The 19,557-nt window shown below is 37.2% G+C and overlaps 1 long non-coding RNA gene across 4 annotated transcripts in view; it reads left to right on the top strand.

The window, feature by feature from the left end:
- Positions 1 to 1,201: 1,201 nt before the first annotated feature.
- Positions 1,202 to 19,557, top strand: part of LOC112644638 (uncharacterized) — a 49,104-nt gene continuing 30,748 nt past the window's right edge. For 2 of the 4 annotated variants that reach the window (XR_007414076.1, XR_007414074.1), the window contains exon 1: positions 1,202 to 1,470. This is a non-coding gene — a long non-coding RNA (uncharacterized LOC112644638). The remainder of the gene's footprint in view (positions 1,471 to 19,557) is intronic. The other 2 variants (XR_007414075.1, XR_003126603.2) reach the window with 2 other exon arrangements.

Here is a 19,557-nt window from a genome sequence, read left to right as displayed (position 1 = left end):
GTGACTGATCATGCCCATTTCCCATTTTCCTTTTGATTTTGGATATATGCTTCTTATATATTTTAAAGATTTAAAAATTTTTTTTAATTTTCAAAATTTATTCATTTGAGTGAAGTAAGTCAATCGGAGAAGGACAATCATTATATGGCTTCACTCATATGCGGAATATAAAAAATAGTGAAAGGAATTATAGGGGAAAGGAGAGAAAATGAGTAGGAAAAATCAGAGAGGGTGACAGAACATGAGAGATTGCTAACTTTGGGAAATGAACAACGGGTAGTGGAAGGGGAGGTGGATGGGGGGATGGGGTGACTGGGTGTTGGGCACTGACGGGGGCACTTGATGGGGTGAGCACTGGGTGTTATACTATATGTTGTCAAATTGAACTCCAATAAAAAAATATGCAAAAAAAAAAAAAAAAGACAGAGAGACAGAAAGTGCATAAGCGAGCAAGAGCATGAGCAGGGGGAAGGGTCAGAAGTAGAGAGAGAAAAGCAGACTCCCCACCCCCAAGAGTTCCTGATAAGAGGCTTGATCCCGTGAGCTGAAGGCAGATGCTTAACCGACTGAGCCACTCAGGTCTCCTCAGCGTTTTAAATATTAAGAATATGAACTTTTTGTCATAGATTATGTTAAAACTGTTTTTCCTATTTGTTGTCTTACACTTATTTATGATTTTTCTAACCACACAAATATTAGCAATGTGTCAATCTTTCCCTTTAGTTTCTGCATTTGATCACAAGCTTATGAAGATCTTCTAAGATTATAAAACTATTTACCTATATTAACTTTACCTTAAAATTTTAATCTACCCAGAATTTATTTTGGTACATGATATAAATGACTGATCTAGCTAGTCTGGTTATTTTTTTTCACTAGTTAATCTAAATCTTTTTGTGCTTTGGAAATGTTTAATTTTTTTAAGTGAGGGTGGAAAAATCAAGATGTTGTAATTTCCAGGCAAAAATGTAGTCAAGAAAAAAAAAAAAATGAAGTCAAGGACCATTGCTATTTTCCCATTGGCAGTGCTGAATTCCTGAACTGTCCATCCTGTTCTTGTCTGCTTTGTCACCAAAGCCACCTACCTCTAAAACCTGAAATGGATTTCTCCTTTGATCATAGCCTTGATGTGGGCCATGGGAACATCATGCTCTACCTAACAATTAAATTGATAGTCCCTGGCACCAGTGAAAAAATGAAGAGAGCAAAAAATCTTTCTTCCTGAGTCTCATAGCAATGAAGCAACCAAACAGAAAACTGGCCCAAACCCAAGTTGAAAAGCCTTGTGGGAAGGAGAGCCAAGCAGGCTAAAGAGAATGAGGCTATCTCTGTGCCATATCACTGCATACACCTCATTAACTATCATGGCCGCAGGTTGGGTGGATCTCAGCTTGTCCTGCAGCCTGTATTAAGTTCAGGATGTTTGGAAATACCAAACTTGGAAGAAGATCACACAAACCCCTGCCTGAGGTAATGGAGTGGCAACCCTTGTTAGGGAATTCTTTCTCATAGCTAGCTGACTTAAGCTCATTGAATTTAGTTGGGTCCCCTCTGAAAACCAGTGCCTGTAGTTTTCTCTGCACCGTGGGCTATGAGGTATCAGATATTGCCTTCTACGTTTCTCATCTTTCTCAAGAGAAGTTCTCTTTATTTGGATCAAATGACCTCATGATCTGAAGTGATTAACAAAAATTAATTTGAGAGGGACACAGGATGTGGCACCGGACTTTCCAGAGGCCCTGGCAAAACCTGTTCTTTTTTTTTTTTTCTGAATAGAGGATAACTAAAAACATAAAACGTGCCCTTCTTTTTCTCGTCTCTGTTTAACAAATAGAACCTTGTTGATTAATTAAATTCTTTCTAAATTCCATTGCAAAAACATGTATATTTATCTCTACTTGGTATTCATTTATGCAGCTATCAATTCAAGCGATGTTTATTGAGCACGTATTATGTGAAAGGACAGAAACAGGATTTGAGTCTGCCAGGTATTGTGTGCTTTTAAGCTACTTCCTCATGTAATCTGCATGAGAATTTTGTGAGAGAGTTTTACTGTGCCCATGTGATGCGTGGAGTGACCAAGGCCCAGAGAGATTGAGTGGTTTGTCCAAGGACACTCAACAGGCATGTGCTGAACCCGATTTAAATGTATGTCTCTCAGAGTTCATGGCCCATCTGTTCTTCCTACTCTAGCAGTGACTCGTCTTTTGAAAATTATCTTATTTCTAATTTAATTGCTTTATTGGAGAACATGACCTATGTGATAGCTATTCTTTGAATTTGTTGAGACTTTCTCCATGACCTAGAATGTGGTCTGTTTCTATAAATATTCCATGTTTACTTGAAGAGATGGTGTGTTCTCTGCTAGTACAAGGTTCCATATATCTATTAGATCAAGCTTGCTAATGTGGTTGCTTAAATCTTCCATATCATTACTAATCTTTGGTCTGCTTGATCTATCAGTTCCTATTAGAAATGTGGAAATCTCCCACCATGGTTGTGTATTTGCCAAATTCTTCTTGTCATCTTTCTTTGTATTGTTTTGCTTTATATGTATTTTTGGCTCTGCTCTTAGTTGCATGCAAATTCATGATTTTTATATTTTCCAGATAGATTGTTCTAGTCACTATATGTGGGATTCCAAATCATCTCTCTTAATGCTTTTTCCCTTAGCTTCTATTTATCTAATCCAAGTATTGGTATACTATCTTTATTTTGGCTAGATGTTTGACATTTGTTTCTGTCTATGGTGATATATAGATACATGCAAAATGAGATGATAAAAAGAAAAAAATGAGTAATATCATATAAATATTATAAATGCAGATTTAATAAAAATTTATGAATATATAATATGCAATGTGTAATATATATGTTTTCCATCACTTCATTTTATGCCTTCCTGTGTAGTTTGATCTTAGGTATGCTTTTTTATAACCAGCACAGATGTTTTATTTTTAATGCATTCAGACAAATGCTGTCTTTCAATAGCAATTTCATTGTGAGCACTGTTGGGCTGGACTTCATTTTTGCCACCTTATTTCATGCTCTTTGCCATGCCTTTATTTTGTTCCTTTTGCCTCCTTCCCTGCATCTGATGGGCTGATAAACTTTCCTACCTTCACCTTTGACTTGTCTGCTGGTTTAGAAGCTAAAGATTGCATTTCCCTTCTTTGAGCCATTACCCTTAACATTTGGACGTACATCCAACAGTAGAGCTTTAATAATGTGGCGGGTTTTGTCCTCTTTCTATCTACCAGTGGTGACATGAATGTGTGCTGGAACAGCTCAGGGACTGTCAATCTGTGTTGGTATTTTGTCTGGAATTGTGGTTTTCCCTTCTGTACCGTGTCTATCCGCACATCTGTCTATTTCAAGGTCCATGTCTCTGTTTACCTATTGATTTTTCTCTCCCTTTACTTGTCCACTCTTTTGCTCCAGCTCCATTTCTACTCAAAGGTTTGTACTTCTGTTTCTGGTCCACAGACATGTTCATCTTGTGTTGGTTTCTGGCTGTTACTTGTTTGCTTTACTTAAAAAAAAGAAATCTACCCCTGTTATGTATTGGGAGTCACAAAGGTGTGTCAGAAGTGGAAGTAACAGAGCTTTCGCAGCCAGGATTCCCCAGCATAGAGTCTGCTGGTCTTTGGAGGAGCCCTTTGATTGAAAGATGAAAGTCTTCTGTTATTTTTCTTCTGTGTGAACGACTCCTGATTCTATAGTTCTTCATTTTCACCTATGACCGTGGGCTATTTACTGTCAGGGAAGTCCTTAGCACAAACCACAGCATTATAAAAATTACAACAAGATGCCCAGTAGCTGCAGCCCTGCAGCTTGCAAGAGGAGGTCAGATTGCATTTCGGTCTATGCTCACCCCTCCGGCAAGTGCCTTTGTGCAGTGCATAGACCGAATGCCTCCATACGGTGGTTCTGTTCCTAATAAGTGAATCATTAAGGGTTACTAATACTTTTAATAGCGTTTGTAAACCACAATCACCATGTCGTTAGAAGTTACTAATGTCATTTTCAGAATTCTTACCCCAAAGCCTGGTTGCTATGCATTTAACTAGAGTTTTTCCTATTCCCATGCATGCACTGATCGTCAAAATTCTCTTGGTGCTTGGGCCCTGGTCAGAGAAGTTTGATATTTCTTGCAGTAGATTATACTCCATGTTTTAGGCAGGACTGTGGAGGGATCTCTGATCTTTTATCATAACTTTTATCCCTTTATATTAGACCCTAAAAGTGAATCTAGGTAGAAGCATTAGAATAACCTCAATATTTTAATGGAAGCTAATTATAATCATAATAACCAGAGCACAATCACATAGGAACAGAAATGCACCAATAAGTGTCTAACAATAGGCTTTCTGAAAAGAAAAGCCTTGATTTCTCGTATTTTTCCAATTTCAGTAGTACAAATACTTCCAATATGGCAGATTTAAGGCTATCACTGCATTGGTATCACTGAATATGGAGCTGGGAAGAGACACATGTAACATTGTCTCCAGCACCCCACTGGATCATATTATGATCATCACATAAAAGAGGTCATTGATATTTGTATTGTAATTTTTAGTGATAATTTTGAAACCAGATTATCAAAGTTCAAAGAATAATCAGTCTAAACAAGTATCCAGCTTGGAAACAATGGCCACCAACTTAGTCTTATGTGGAGAATGGATGAGTCCCAGAGAGTCAGTAGCTGCAGAAGACAGCAGATCTGAGGGTGAGGTGACAAAGCCTGTCTGTAAATTCTTTTATCTGCAGCTCATAAAGAAGAATGGCTCCAACTCTAGAGATGCTCTTTTGAAGAGGACATCTAAATCATATTTAGAAAATTGCAAGTGATTTTCTTTTCATTTTTTAAAAAAAGTTTATTTATTCATGAGAGACACACAGAGAGGCAGAGACACAGGCAGAGGGAGAAGCAGGTTCCCTGCAGGGAGCCCGACGTGGGACTGGATCCCAGGACCCTGGGAACACAACCTTAGCCAAAGGCAGAAGCTCAACCACTGAACCACCCAGGTGCCCACAAGTGATTTTCAAAGATATTATTGTAGGCACTTGCATATTTTTCATTTTTCCAATGTGCAGTGTCCTTTGTCCATTGGAATTTGGGGTATCTTTGCTTTGGTTATCTTACCTCCACCTGACATTTGTTTGCCTTTCCAGAGCTGATCTGCAACCAAGTATATTCTATTTTTATGATTCATATATTTGCTATCACACTTGGTCTCATAATCTGGTATAATACTTTGGCACTCATGGCTACCTTAATTCATCAATGTATTCCTTTTGGAGTTATGGTGGAATGATAAGTTTCACTTTTTCTTTTCATTTGAGAATGTCAGAGCATTTTCCTGAATTGAACTGAACTGAACATTGATATTATTGACAGTATATGGTGTTACTTAGCAAAGTGGCAGACTGGAACACATTATTTACTCCGTTGAATTGTATATGTCTAGCAAAAATTTGCAGAAAGATAAATGTGAGATCCTTTTCTGCACTCCTGCTTTCCTTTAGAACATCTGGCTCTTGAAAGAGGTAGATAACTGGTAGCTGTGCATCAAACTGGATATATTTGTGAACTTCTACAATTTTATCTTGAACATTTTAATAATTCTTTTGCATGACTTCTCTATCCCCTCCACCCACCTCCCTCCACCTTTTTTTTAACAGGTTGCCACAGTGACTACCCTGGGGTGGTTGTTTTTTCCCCAATGTTCCAGATTGAATTATGCTAAAAATATAAATATGGAATTTGCCTTTAAGCAAAGGTAAACCACTTCCAGTAGCAATGTTTTGTTTAGTTTTCAGTGTTGACAGATGACATGCATTTTCATTGATTCCATATACCACACTTTGTGGAATACACAAACTGGAACAGACATCAGAATCTAAGTTAACATTTTCCCAAATGGTGGTCCTCTAAATGTTCATCTAGAAACTAGTAGCTCTAGAGTAAAAAATGTGTTCTATAACCAAATAAGTCTGAAAAATGTAGCATACTATATTCTCTCTTAACAGTCTACAATACTTATTTACCCATTAAACTTGATATTCTGTTAGTTAAAAAGCAAAACAAACAACAACTAATGAAGTCACACACACACACACACACACACACACACCACACACTCTATTTGTGTAACCCAGTGTTTACCAAATATTTTGAGAATAATTTTTTTCTTATTATATCTATAAATACCTTTGAAAGGAGGTTCGTGGAATACCAGTTTGGGAAGTTTGCTTTAAACCCATCTACCTACCCATGGCGACCATATGTAGACCCTCTAGGTTTTATTGTTGTATTGATGGAAACGCAGAGTATTTTTACACTGTTTAAGCAAGAGACCCAAAGTGGAAAACACAAGACAAAATTCATCCTATGATTGAATCAGATTATTCTTGGATTCATCCATGAACACTTTGGCAAATGTAGTTGAACATGAATATGACTGTGTTTTACTAAATAAAAATTGAGAGCACTTTTGCTTTTTGTGAAACATTTCATGTGCACGCAAGAGGAGACAGTTTTCCATATACCGTTGTCGCATAGTCAGTAAGAATTATGGCAATTTGTCCACCCTTGCTGTTGCATATTATCATTTATCAATGAAGTTATCAGCATTGCAACTTTGTATATGCATCTATAAAGTGCTGCAGAGAATACTTAAGTTGAGCAGTTATAACTTGTGAATACACACTGCACAAAGCTAGAAACATATCAAAGAGCTCAAATGCCTTGGGAATTAAAGTACCTTTCATGATCTTTATCTGGATAAAAAAACAAATCAAAAGATTACAGCCCTTCGAACAACGGAAGCCAGAAGAAATATCACTTAAACTAATTCAATGTTTGTTTACTGGTTAGTCAAAGAAAATTTTGATGATACAGAAAAGTAGACAGGAAAAAAAATCAACTTGGGGTTAGAACACCTAAATACAAACATTGCTAACATTTTGGGGGTATTTTCTTTCAGTCTTTTTCTGTGCATTAAGTTTTGTCCAATTTGTTTTGTTTTCAAAACAGAGCACAGAGGCATGCTTACTGTGAAAGTAATAAGGCTTTAACTTCAGGGTCTCTCATCTGCAAAAAGTACCCTTCGTGGCCTGGGAAGCCCTAGCAATGTGTTAATGTGGGCACATATTTTTTTGTTTTGTTTTGTTTTGTTTTGTAGATTTTGTAAAAGTGAGATTAATTAAATTGAGATTCTTAAACTTGCTGCTTTTGTCCACTCGGATTTCCATTCATTACACTTCTCAGATCAGGTGAGTGCCAATGAAGTGGCAGCAGGAATTTGGGGTTTTGGCTAAGGGAGTAGAATTGTGGAAGCATGTTGTTGGGGTTTGATGGGGGTATGTTCAAATGGTTCACAGTGACTTTTGTAGAAGTGACATCCAGAAATATCGTCCTCTGTTGTCCTTTCTGTTTTTTTTTTTTTTTTTGAGATTTTGTTTGTTCATGAGACACACATACACACAAACACACACAGACAGAGGCAGTGACATAGTCAGATGGAGAAGCAGGGAGCCCAATGTGGGACTGAATCCCAGGACTCCAGGACCACGCCCTGAGCTGAAGGCAGACGCTCAAACACTGAGCCACCTAGACACCCCCTTTCTAGTATTTTGATTTGATATTTCAGAGCCAAAAGTTGTATCAATTTTTTTTTCCTTTGGTGCCCAGCACAGGAAGTGTGAGTAATGGTAGAGAAACGAAGTCTGATATTTCTGGAGCCAAAAATTAGTGAGTAGGAAAGTCCTCCCATCAGCAGACCCGAGCAATGGTAGGCACATGATTAAATTGTGATGTCTTTCAGAGATTTACTGGATAATGTAGAGCACGCAATTGCATTGTACAGCTTTGGGAGTTACATATTTTATTTTTATTTTTACTCTTTAGGGATTATCTTAAAAAGATTTAGCTTATATTCATTTCAGAAGGCTAAGATTAATCAATATGTTGCTCTTGTAAAATACAAAAGCCTATGATACACAAATCTAAATGTGGCCCTCCCATCTTCCATGTTTTTTTGGTTCCAGCTTGCTCCATGTCTTTGTTCCATGTATTTTTTAGTTCCAACGTGTATGTAACACCCCCATCTGCAATTACCATCATCGTTGGAATGACAAATATGTCTTACTGATTTTTTCCCCTTAAAATGCTTCTTGTACCTCCATGTCCTTTTCAGTTCAAGCTTCTTTTATTTTTATTTTATTTTATTTTTTTTTTGCTAAGGTATCTTTTCTTTTCTTTTTAAAATATTTTATTTATCCATGGGACACACACACACACACACACACACACACACAGAAAGAGAGAGAGAGAGGCAGAGACACAGGCAAAGGGAGAAGCAGGCTCCATGCAGGGAGCTCGATGTAGGATAGGATCGCGCCCTGGGCCAAAACCAGGTGCCAAATTGCTGAGCCACTCAGGGATCCCCTGCTGAGGTATCTTTTAATCATATTCCTTTCTGGGTCCAGGAGAGTGAATTATCTTGATATTTCTGTTTCTGAATATGTTTTTTGTTTTTCCTTCTCTCTTGATTGATAGAATCGTAGTTGGACAGATATTTCCCTTCAGCTCCTTGAAGATGATACTCAATTGTTGTCTGCTATTTATGGGTGCTGATGAGAAGCCTGAGTACAGTCTGATTTTTTTTTTAGATTTATTTTCTTTTTGGAAGTTTCTAAGATTTACATAAATGTTTCTGTTCTGTGATTGTACTATTATGTGCTTATGTGTGGATTTGTGTTTGTTTACCTTCCTTGGGACTTCTAATGCATTACACATTTTTTGGTCTCATTTTTAGTGTAATAGACTTTAGAGAATTTTTAGGTTTATAAAAATATTGAGCAGATAGTACAGAGTCCCCCGTAAACTTTTTCTCCCCCACTCAGTTTTCCCTATTATTAATATCTTGCCTGAGTATTTATAATTGATGAGCCAATATTGATAAATTATTATTAAAGTCCATGGTTTACATTAGGGTTCACTTTTTGTGCTGTATGGTTTTGTGGGCTTTGATGTATATGTCACAAATCCACCATTATAGCATCATACAGAATAGATTCACTGCCCTAAAAATCTTCTGTGCTCCATCCATTCATCCCTCCCTTCCTCCTAACCTCCCCGCAACTGCTGACCTCTTACTGTGCTTAGTTTTGCCTTTTCCAGAATGTCCTGCTTTTTCACTTAGCAGGATGGACTTAAGGTTCCTCTGTGTCTTTTTGTGGCTGGATAGCTCATTTCTCTTTAGTACCTAGCAGTGTTCCATTGTCTGGATGCACCACAGTTTGTCTATCCATTCACCTATTGAAGAACATCTTGGATGCTTCCAAGTTTTGGCACTTTTGAATAAAGCTACTGTAAACATTTGCATGCAAGTTTTTTTGTGTGGACATGAGTCTACCTGCTCATTTGTATGGTAAAATTATGGATTGTCAGGTAAAATTATGGATTGTCAGGTAAAATTATGTTTAGTTCTGTAAGAAACTACTAAACTGTCCTCCAAAGTGTACCAACTCGCATTTCCAGCAGCAGTGAATGACAGTGCTTGTTACTCCACATCCTCATCAGCATTTGGTATTGTCAGGTTTTGGATTTTAGCCATTTTAACAGTGCCAGTATGCCATTGTTTCACTTCGCAGTTCCTTGATGACAAATAATGATGAGCATGTTTTCAAATGCTTATTTGCTATTTGTATGTAATCTTTTGTGAGATGTCTGTTAAGATTCTTTTGCCTATTTTAAAATTGTGTTGTTGATTTTATTATTGTTGAATTCTAAGAGTTCCTTGTATATTTTGGAGTTAAGTCCTTTATCAGACATGTGTTTTGCGAATACTTCCTCCTCATCTATGGCTTGCCTTTTGACTCTTTTACCAGTGTCTTTTGAAGATAGGACATTTTAAATTTTAATGAGTTCAAATTTATCAGATTTTTCTTTCATGGATTGTGTTTTTATTTATTATTTATTTATTTACATGAGGGAGAGACAGAGAGAGCACAAGTTGGGGGGAGCAGCAGAGGTAGAGGGAGAAACAGACTCCCTGCTGAGGAGATAGCCCAATGGGGGCTCAATCCCAGGATCCTGGAGTCATGACCTGAGCTGAAATCAGATGCTTAACTGACTGAGCTACCCAGGTACCCCTGGATAGTTTCTTAAAGATGTATGAAAAACACTCATCCTCAAACCCAAGGTCATCTAGATTTCCTTCTATATTTTCTTTTTAGAAGTTTTATAGAATTATGTTTTATATTTAGGCCTATGATCCATTTTGAGTTAATTCTTATGAAAGGTGTAAGTTCTGTGTTTGAATTCTTTTTTTATTGCTCTTGTTGCATATGGAAATCCAATTATTCTAATAACATTTGTTGAAAGACTATCCTTTCTCTATTGATTTGCCTTTGCTTCTTTAGTAAAGGTGGTTGACAATATTTGTGTGGTGCATTTCTAGGCTCTTTATTCTGATCCATTATCTAATGTGTCTATTTTTTCACTGATAACAACACTGTCCTAATTACTTAGCCGTGTAGTACCTCTTGAAGTGAGGTAGTGTCAGTCTTCTGACTCTGGTCTTCATCAGTGTTGTGTTATCATCAATTCTGGGTCTTTTGCTTTTCCATATAAACTTTAAGAATCAGGTGGTTGATATCCACAAAATAGCTTGCTGAGATTTTGATTGAAATTGCACTGAATTTATAGATCAAGTTGGGAAGAATTCAGAAAATAATATTTTCCTTCAATCTATGACACAGAATATTTCTCCTTTATTTAAATCTTCTTTAATTTCTCAAAGTGTCAAAGTATTTTAGTTTTTGCTTATAGACCCTGTACATAGTTTGTTAGATTTATATCAACATCTTTCTTTTGGTGTCATTATAGATGTTATTGTGTTTTACTTTAGAGTGTTGAGAGGGCATAGTTTTGCCCTGTTTCCCATCTTAGGGAGAAAGCATCAGTTTTGCACCATTAAGTATGGTATTAGCTGTAGGTTTTTATAAATGCTCTTTATCAAATTAAGGAAGTTCTCTTTTATTATGAGTCTGCTGAGAGATTTTTTTAAAAATCATGAATAGTAGTTGGATTTTGTCAGATCTTTTTCAGTACCAATTGACATGAGAATATCTTTTTCTTGATAGACTCATGCAGTAGTATGTTAATTGGTTTTTATGTTGACTCAACCTTGCATACACAGCATAAATCTCACTTGGTCATTATATATAATTCTCTTTATACTTCATTGGATTCAATTTACTAATGTTTTGTTGAAGATTTTTGCATGTATGTTCATGGGAGATATTGGCCTATAGTTCTCTTCTTATAATGTCTTTGCCTGGTTTTGGTATGATGAAGATGGCTTCATGGAATGAGGCTTCTATTCTCTGACAGATTGTAGAGAACTGGTATAACTTCTTTCTTAAATGCTTTGTAGAATTCATCGGTGAAACTATCTGGGCCTGGTGCTTTCTGTTTTATAAGATTATTAATTATTGATTAAATCTCTGTCATAAATATAGACCTATTCAGATTGTCAATTTCTTCTTTTTCAAATTTTGTTGCTATGTGTTTTTCAAGGAATTGGTCTATTTCATACAAGTTATCAAACTTGTAAACACAGTTGTTCATAATCTTTTATTTTTCTTTTAATTCCCATAAGACTAACAGTGATGACCTTTCTTTCATTTCTGATATTAGTAATTTGTCTTCTTTTTATTTTTTTTCTGGGTTAATATGGCTAGAGATTTATCAAAAATTTTTTTAATTTTTATTTATTTATTCATGAGAGACATAGAGAGAGACACAGAGACATAGGCAGAGGGAGAAGCAGGATTCCTATGGGGAGCCCCATGCAGAACTCAATCCCAGGACCCTGGGATCACGACCTGAGCCAAAGACAGATGCTCAACGACTGAGCCACCCATACATTCCTAGAGATTTATCAATTTTATTGATCATTTCAAACAATCAGCTTTTAATTTCGTTGGTTTTCTCAATTTCCTGTTTTTAATTTCATTAATTTCTACTTTAAATTATTTCTTTTCTTCTGCTTTCTTTTTTTTTCCTTTTGGTTTAAATTGCTCTTATTTCTCTAGTTAATTATGTCAGAACATTAGATTATTGATTTTAGATTTCTTTTCTTTTTAAAGATATGCATTTAATACTAGAAATTTCCCTTGAAGCACTGTTTGCTGCATTTTTCAAGCTTTGTAAGTTGTATTTTCATTTTTATTTAGTTCAAAGTATTCTAAAATTTCTCTTGAGATTTCTTCTTTGACTCATGTGTTATTTAATAGTGTTTTGTTTAATCTCCAAATATTTAATCTCCAAAGATAATTTTCAGCTATCTTTTCATTATTGATTTTTAGTTTAAGTCCATTGTGGTTTGCGAATATACTTTGTATGATTTCTATTGTTTCAAATTTGCTCAAGTGCCTTTTGTGGCCCACAATGTACCCTATCATAGCAACTATTCCATGTGAGCTTAAGAATGCCTCTTCTGTTGTTATTAGATGAAATATTTTATAATACAATTAGAACCAGTTGTTTGATGGTACTTTTCAGGTCAATTGTGTCCTTACTGATTTTCTGCCTGCTTGATCTATTAATTATGATAGAGGGATGTTAGAGTCTCCAAAGTGGATTCATCTATTTCTTGCAGTTCTATCACAGTTTTGCCTTATGTATCATGATGCTTTGTTGTTATATACATAAACACTAAGGATTGTTGAGTCTTGTTGAAAAATTGATCATTTTTTCATCATGCAAAGCTCTTCTTTATTCCTATAATTTTCTTTTTTTTCTGAAGTCTGCTTTATCTGAAATCAATATAGCTATTCTAGCTTTCTTTTGATTACTATTAGTATGGCATATCTTTATCCCTTTAGTTTTAACCTATCTGTGTCTTTATTTTTGAAGTAGAGTTCTTGTAGGCAACATATAGTTGGCTCTTGTTTTTTTATTTGTTATGACAATCTATTCCTTTTTATTGTCTTTTTAGACCATTGATGTTTATTTTATTTTGAGATTTTATTTATTTATTCATGAGAGACACAGAGAGAGAGAGAGGCAAAGGCAGAAGCAGGCTCCCTGAAGGGAGCCTGATGCAGGACTTGATCCCAGAACCCCAGGACCACAATCTGATCCAAAGGCAGACCCTCAACCACCAAGCCACCCAGGCGGCCCTAGACCATTGATGTTTAAAGTGATTATCACATCAAGTGCCCCCCTCAGTGCCCATCATCCATTCACCCCCTGAGTACTGGGTGTTATTCTGTATGTTGGTAAATTGAACACCAATAAAAAATAAATTTATTATAAAAAAATAAAGTGATTATCAATATAGATAGGTTATATTTTCAATGTTTGTAACTTTTCTATTAGCTCCACTTTTTTTTAATCTTCTCCTCTTTTTCTGTCTTCTCTGGTTTAAATTGAGCACTTTATATGATCCAATTTTCTCTCCTCTCTAGCATATTAATTATATTTCTTAAAAATGTTATTGGTTTCCCAAGAATTGCAATATATTTTTTCAACTAGTCTAAGTCTACTTTCAAAAAACAAGAGTTGTGTGTATTCCTTAGACAGAGTATTTCCAATTATCCCCATAATCAACATTTACCCTTTAGTCATTTTTTTTTCCAAAAAACACACTACTTTCCTTTCTGATATTCTCAAATTTACGAAAGCATTTCCTAGATGCTCCTAACTTTTTATCCAGTAATTTCTATTTTTGATATGACCTTTGTTTTTTGTTATGTTTCTGTTTTCTTTCAATTCATGTCCTTTAAAAAAACAAAACATCTCCTCTTATGTTTGTCCCTTATAAGTCCTTACATTTCTTCCTGCTCCTCCCCTTTTCTTGAAATCAGATTTCACTTGCTTTCTTTAATTTTTGTAAAGATATTTGATCATCACCTCAAATCCAATGTGCTGTCAGGGGTGAGAACCACATGCCTTGGATGATGTCATCTATAATATACCTTCACTTACTCTCGACATAATTTGTGGCGTAATTTCCTGGTGCGTATTCTTTATTTGCCTTGTTTTGTGATGTTTCTCTCCTCCTTGTTTCTCTGCAGTGTGTTTGCATTCATTCCACACCAGTGTCCATCATTGCATTCTGGAAGTTTTCCTGGACCAGCTATCTGCAGCACAAAAGTACAGGGATAAGCTGAGACACACTGGGATAACAGAAACATTTGTTAGGTTGCTTTGATCACTTCGTCACAGTACTCTACCTGGTTGATGTGATTCTGCCTCTGGCTGGGGAAAATCATTCTGGCTACTTGGTCACACGTTCTTATCTGGCAATTTAAATATTACTCATCTGCAAGTGATCAAAGCTGCAGCTCTGTGTGCCACCCAGGTTTATCCTAAACCTACTCTCACTGACAGCCTGTTTCTTGCAGAAATAAGTCCTCTGATCCTCTATGAAGAGTTCAGCTGGCTTGCTCACACACCCTGATTTTGCTACTCCAATCAGGACACTGTGGTTACCCCTCTGGGGAGCCATGTAGTCTGGAGAACAAGTTATCTCAGAGTCTGTAGAGCTCACACTCCTCTTTCTGAGCCTCTCCTTCCCCAGGTACAATTTCCAGTGCATTTAACAGCCCTACTTCACAAATTGTGGTTCAAAGTGGAGGTGTTTTCCTCGTTTTACTTATTCATTTTAGTTAGTTTAGAGGGGACGACTGAATAGAGTCTTTTTCCTGTGTTATCTCAAATAAAAAATTAATGTAACACTAATGAAAAAATAGTCATGTTTTCCAACCATTAGGTCAACATTATTACATGGCTTAACAGCTCACAGTACCTAAGTAATCAGATGCATTTCTCATTTTTAGTTTTTACTTGTTTGTTTACTATTTTGGAGCTTAGTTTTTTTTCTAATTAAATCCAGCAATCCAAAAACTGATACTAGAGTTGATCAACAAAGCTGATGTGTCTAATATGTGTCTAAGATGTGTCTAATGCCTAAATCAGAAGAATCCCCTGACAGTAAATGTCAATGTTGCTTTGCCTACTCCATCTTAACAATTCCTTTGCTTTTTTTATTCCCAGGAAAGATTTGTTTTTCACTCCAAAGATTAACTATAAACATTTAGAACATATTTTTTTCCTTGGACTTAGCCCCTTGGAAACCAATTGTTAGACTAAGTTCTGTCTAAATAATGAAACCTAATTGATATGGAACAGTTGCCTTTGATATTAACTACTGGTCTATTTAAACCGTTGACCTGAAAATAAGTGACACTAAGTGCATATCTCTTTACCAATCATCTGAACCATCCAGGCTCTAGGGGATTAAATAATCTAAAAGTAGCAGATTTTATTAGCTACTGGGATTTTCAATGGCATGCCCATATGATCAGTTCATGGTTGTCACCTTGCGTAAGTTGATCAACCTATTATGTTCATGTAATGTTGTAATTACATTTCTTTTTGACAAGGATGCATTAAGTGTGGCTGTGATATGGGAAACTCTTTCAGCTTTCATTAATTCGATATAAATCCAAAGCTTGCAGATTCAGCAGGATGGTCTATAGTGGCTTAATTGGAATTGCTGGTCAAGCACATTGATTCTGCTTCACTCAGGTAAAGATGAAAGTAGCTGTAACAATAGATACAGCGTTTGAAGGTCATTGAGTGGTAGTGAGGCATGGGGAGCAAGGCAGCAAGACACACACACAAAATAATGGAATTTTTATTTGGTATCTGGGAAGCTTTGAGTGACACAGTATCAACTGACCTTGAAATTTCATACTTTTGTGACTCATAGCATTTGTTTTTGAATGCCAGAGAAATATGATGATGCTTTAAAGGGAAATTAATACAGCCAGTTTTACTCTCTGGGAAGCTTGCACCTTGTATGTTTTATTTGTTGACTTTATGATAATATGAAAAATGAAGACCCTTGTTAATTTCAGATGAATATGACATAAAAGGTAAAATCACTCTTTCATTAGCCTCCTCTTGATCTTAAGTTCATACATAAGGGGCTATTAGGTCCACATTCTTCATTTCCAAGCATACACTGCCGTGAGGTGTCCACACTGAGCACAGTCTCAAGAAATGGTCCACCACACACCCAGTCCCTGCCTGATCATCCAATTCTTACCCTGCACAGAGTTCAAATATGCCCATCTGAGTGCACTCTTACCGGAACACCAAGTTTAAGTACCAAAGCTGTGCTTTAGTTATTTAAGAAAGGAAAAGAACATCAGCTGTTTCAAATTTTAGACTCTAGCTTGGGCAAAAAAGAAAATTGTCTATTGTGTAGTCATTTTTCTGCAAAAATAACATCCATAGGAACAGTAAGTGTCCAGCAATGTGAAATTAGTCTATAAATGGGAAGATTGAGACCAAAAGCATCAGATTACAAACATCTCACCAAAACCCCATAGTCTGTGGAGAGCAATCTATGGAGTTGACATAAGAATCTTTTCTCTTCTTTCTTCCCCTACATTAACACTGATCTCAGAAACTCATCATTGCATCTTTTGTGTAGAGGACTGCGTAATCAGAGGGTTCCCATTGCTAGAGTATTTAAAAAGACAAGTAGAAATTAGCTGAAGTGTATTTAGTCTCCGCCCCTCCTTCTGACCCCAAGGGTAGCTCGAGCATCTTACAATTCATCCTCTGGGGGCTGGCTTATGCTTGCTTTCTTCTCTTTGGCAATGGCTTTAAATAACCAAGTTCTTATTACAATCCTCAGATTTAAAATTAAGTTCTGATCACGTCTTCTCAGGGCACACCTAAGAGGCGCTGTTTATCCCCAGCCAAATCAACTGTTTTCCCAAGTGACTCATTCCTGGAAAAATTATTGTTCCTAATAACCAGCTCAAATATGTATTTTCATTTAATCTTTCCTTTTACCTCCATTTCACATGTGTTGCTGCATGTCATGCAGTTTCTATGAGGATCTGCTATTACATCATTGTGTGAAGTATGAGATGGAGTTTGTTTTAATTAAAAAATTACTTTTACTCAGATAGTGGCTGGGCTTGGAAATATTCTCTATTGCCCTGGAGGTTTTAGGCTGGGGCCCTAGTGGTGTGTGTGTGTGTGTCTGTGTGTGGATGTACTTTTTTCTTTTAAAGGATCTCTATTTTGTGAGAGAATCCATTACTTATTTTTCTTCCTGTAACAAAGTGGTGTAGGCAAGTGACATCATAGTGGGAAGAAGAAATTTCCAAAGGTGTTTTCTGCATACAGAAGTCAGCACAGGCTATCCCTCTGGGTACACAGCACAAGGATGCAGCAGAGTGACCTCTCTTTGCCCCTCTGACCAACACCCAGGGGTCTAGTAGTGGCATCTGAATGACGGATATCTAAGGGCAAGACTGGAGTTTCCACTGGGGAGCTTCTATAAACTTCGAGAACGAACAGGGGTATTTTGTAGTGTTTTAGCATAACGGGTCCATTGGTACAGATTCCAGGTTTTATTACATCTGTTTTATGTCCTACAAATAGTAACAGACGTTTCTCTTTGCTGTACAACATGGTGAGCCACTGGCCTAGACTAGAGGCAACTCTGCATTGCTTTTCAAATATTCTCCCTCTCAACTGCAGGAACTCTTTGGTTTCTATTATCCTTCTGGTCTTTAATATCTCTGATGGTGCATCTGATGAAACTCAGTGGCTGGGTTTGTGAACATGGTTAAAAAGACCCATGCAGGACGAGCGACATCTCCCCATGGCGTGTTATGATCCCCTCCCGAGATGTCCCACTGTCAGCAAGATTGGTACTGAGTTGTTTTCCTAACCAAGAGGATGGGTCATATGACCCCTTAGTACTTTTGGTCCCAGTCCCTTTTTAACTAACCACACACATTGCATGATTTCAGGCTGGCGTCCCTGACCGAGGGCAGAGTTTTCTTCTGTAGGTTTTTCCACAGTAGACATTTACACCAAGCTGATAGAATAGACCCATCACAGCCACCATTTTTGCCCCATCACAATGGAATTATCCAGGTACAATCTTCAGAAAACATGTGTGGGATTCCAGAGTAGGGCAGCCTCTGAACACATTCCCTGTCCAGTAGCAGATGACAGGCACTGCATCCTGTCTGCTCCCTATTGTAATAGCTTCCCCATTGTTCAGCTATTCTGCTGCATCTACAGATTGCCATGGCTGAGAAGCAGCTCCAAGAAGTTGAGGACGGTGGTGATCCTTCAAGAAGCACCAGATCAGTGGTAGAAGCAGATGACTGTGAGGCCTTTCATCTTACTTAAGAAACAAACAAACAAAAACAAATAACAATGTGAGGGTTCTATATTAGATAAGAAAGGACTTCTTACAAGTACAAAGTGCTATATAAACTATACCCATGTATCAGTCCTTTTAGGGATAGTATAATTTCAAGTGAGTCTGCTTGGAAGATTGCATATTTGGTGAAGAAAAAGAATCTGACTTTTAGGAGCAGTGATATTCTTTCACATAAAAAGTGGACAGTGAAGATCGAACCTGACATGGATCATGACCATGGTCAGGACCAGAGAGATGATATTTCAAGGTCTTCCCAGATCTCTGACCTATGCAGAAATGAATATAATTTTTAGGCTATTTTCTCTTACATCTTGTTTTAGATTCCCCTTCCTCTCTTATTTAGACCCAAGAGAAGGTTTCCAGTGGATGATAGTTATGGAAAGTTATGTGACAAGTGAATACCCTCAGAAGGGATTTGGAAGAGGAGACAAGAAAACTTACACTAGCTTGTGAGCTAGAAAAATCATGGCAAGCTATCATTAGGCACCTATGATGATTTAACCTCACTCCCTCCCACCCTGCAAAGTGAGGCATATTATTGCAGTTGGGGAACCAGGCCTCCGAGAGGCTAGTAGATGGTGGAGCTTGGTTTTGAAACAAAGAGCCACCCTCCATCAACCTTGCTTGGGTCCCATACTTTAAGTGACTGTAGCTGGGATCCATGACTTTGTGGATGACATATTTGAATCTCCTGCAGCAAGTGGAGGTTAGTAAGAAGGTGGAAAGCTAAATTTTCATGGCTTTAAAGTAAATATATTACTTAGGCAGGAATCATGTCTCCCCTACTTTTTCTTTAGTGATAGGAGGGAGAATAGAGAAGAGAAGGTGACTGGTCCCTCTGGTGCTAAAACAGGACCTTAGAATGGATGTTTTGGCTGACATCCTGAGAAGATAGATAGAAACACCAAACTGAGGCCATCAGACCAAGGTGAATATGTTCAAAGCAAGTGGATGACAACTGGATGGGGTTCTCCTTCCCCTCACAAGGAGTGAAGATGAAGAAAGGGATTCTGAATGGAGGGAGCATCTTTAGTGAGAATTATTAGTATGCTATGAGTCCCAGTGCTACTTCCTAGGAGGAAAGGGTGGGAGATGCCTCTTCTTCCCTCTAAAACAAATGGAGGGACATTGAGTCCACTCAGTGAGCTTGATGTCAACTGATGGCTAGACAAGTGTCTGATTCATATCTAAAGAAACAGAAAGTTTGATTCCTACTCTGGTGGTGAGTGTGAAGGAGGGCTGGCTGCTTCTGTCCTGGGAACATCCTCCCAGA

The sequence above is a fragment of the Canis lupus genome, chromosome 1, assembly GCF_003254725.2.
Source record: "Canis lupus dingo isolate Sandy chromosome 1, ASM325472v2, whole genome shotgun sequence".
Lineage (NCBI taxonomy): Eukaryota > Metazoa > Chordata > Mammalia > Carnivora > Canidae > Canis > Canis lupus.
This window is presented reverse-complemented; position numbering and strand designations above follow the sequence as displayed.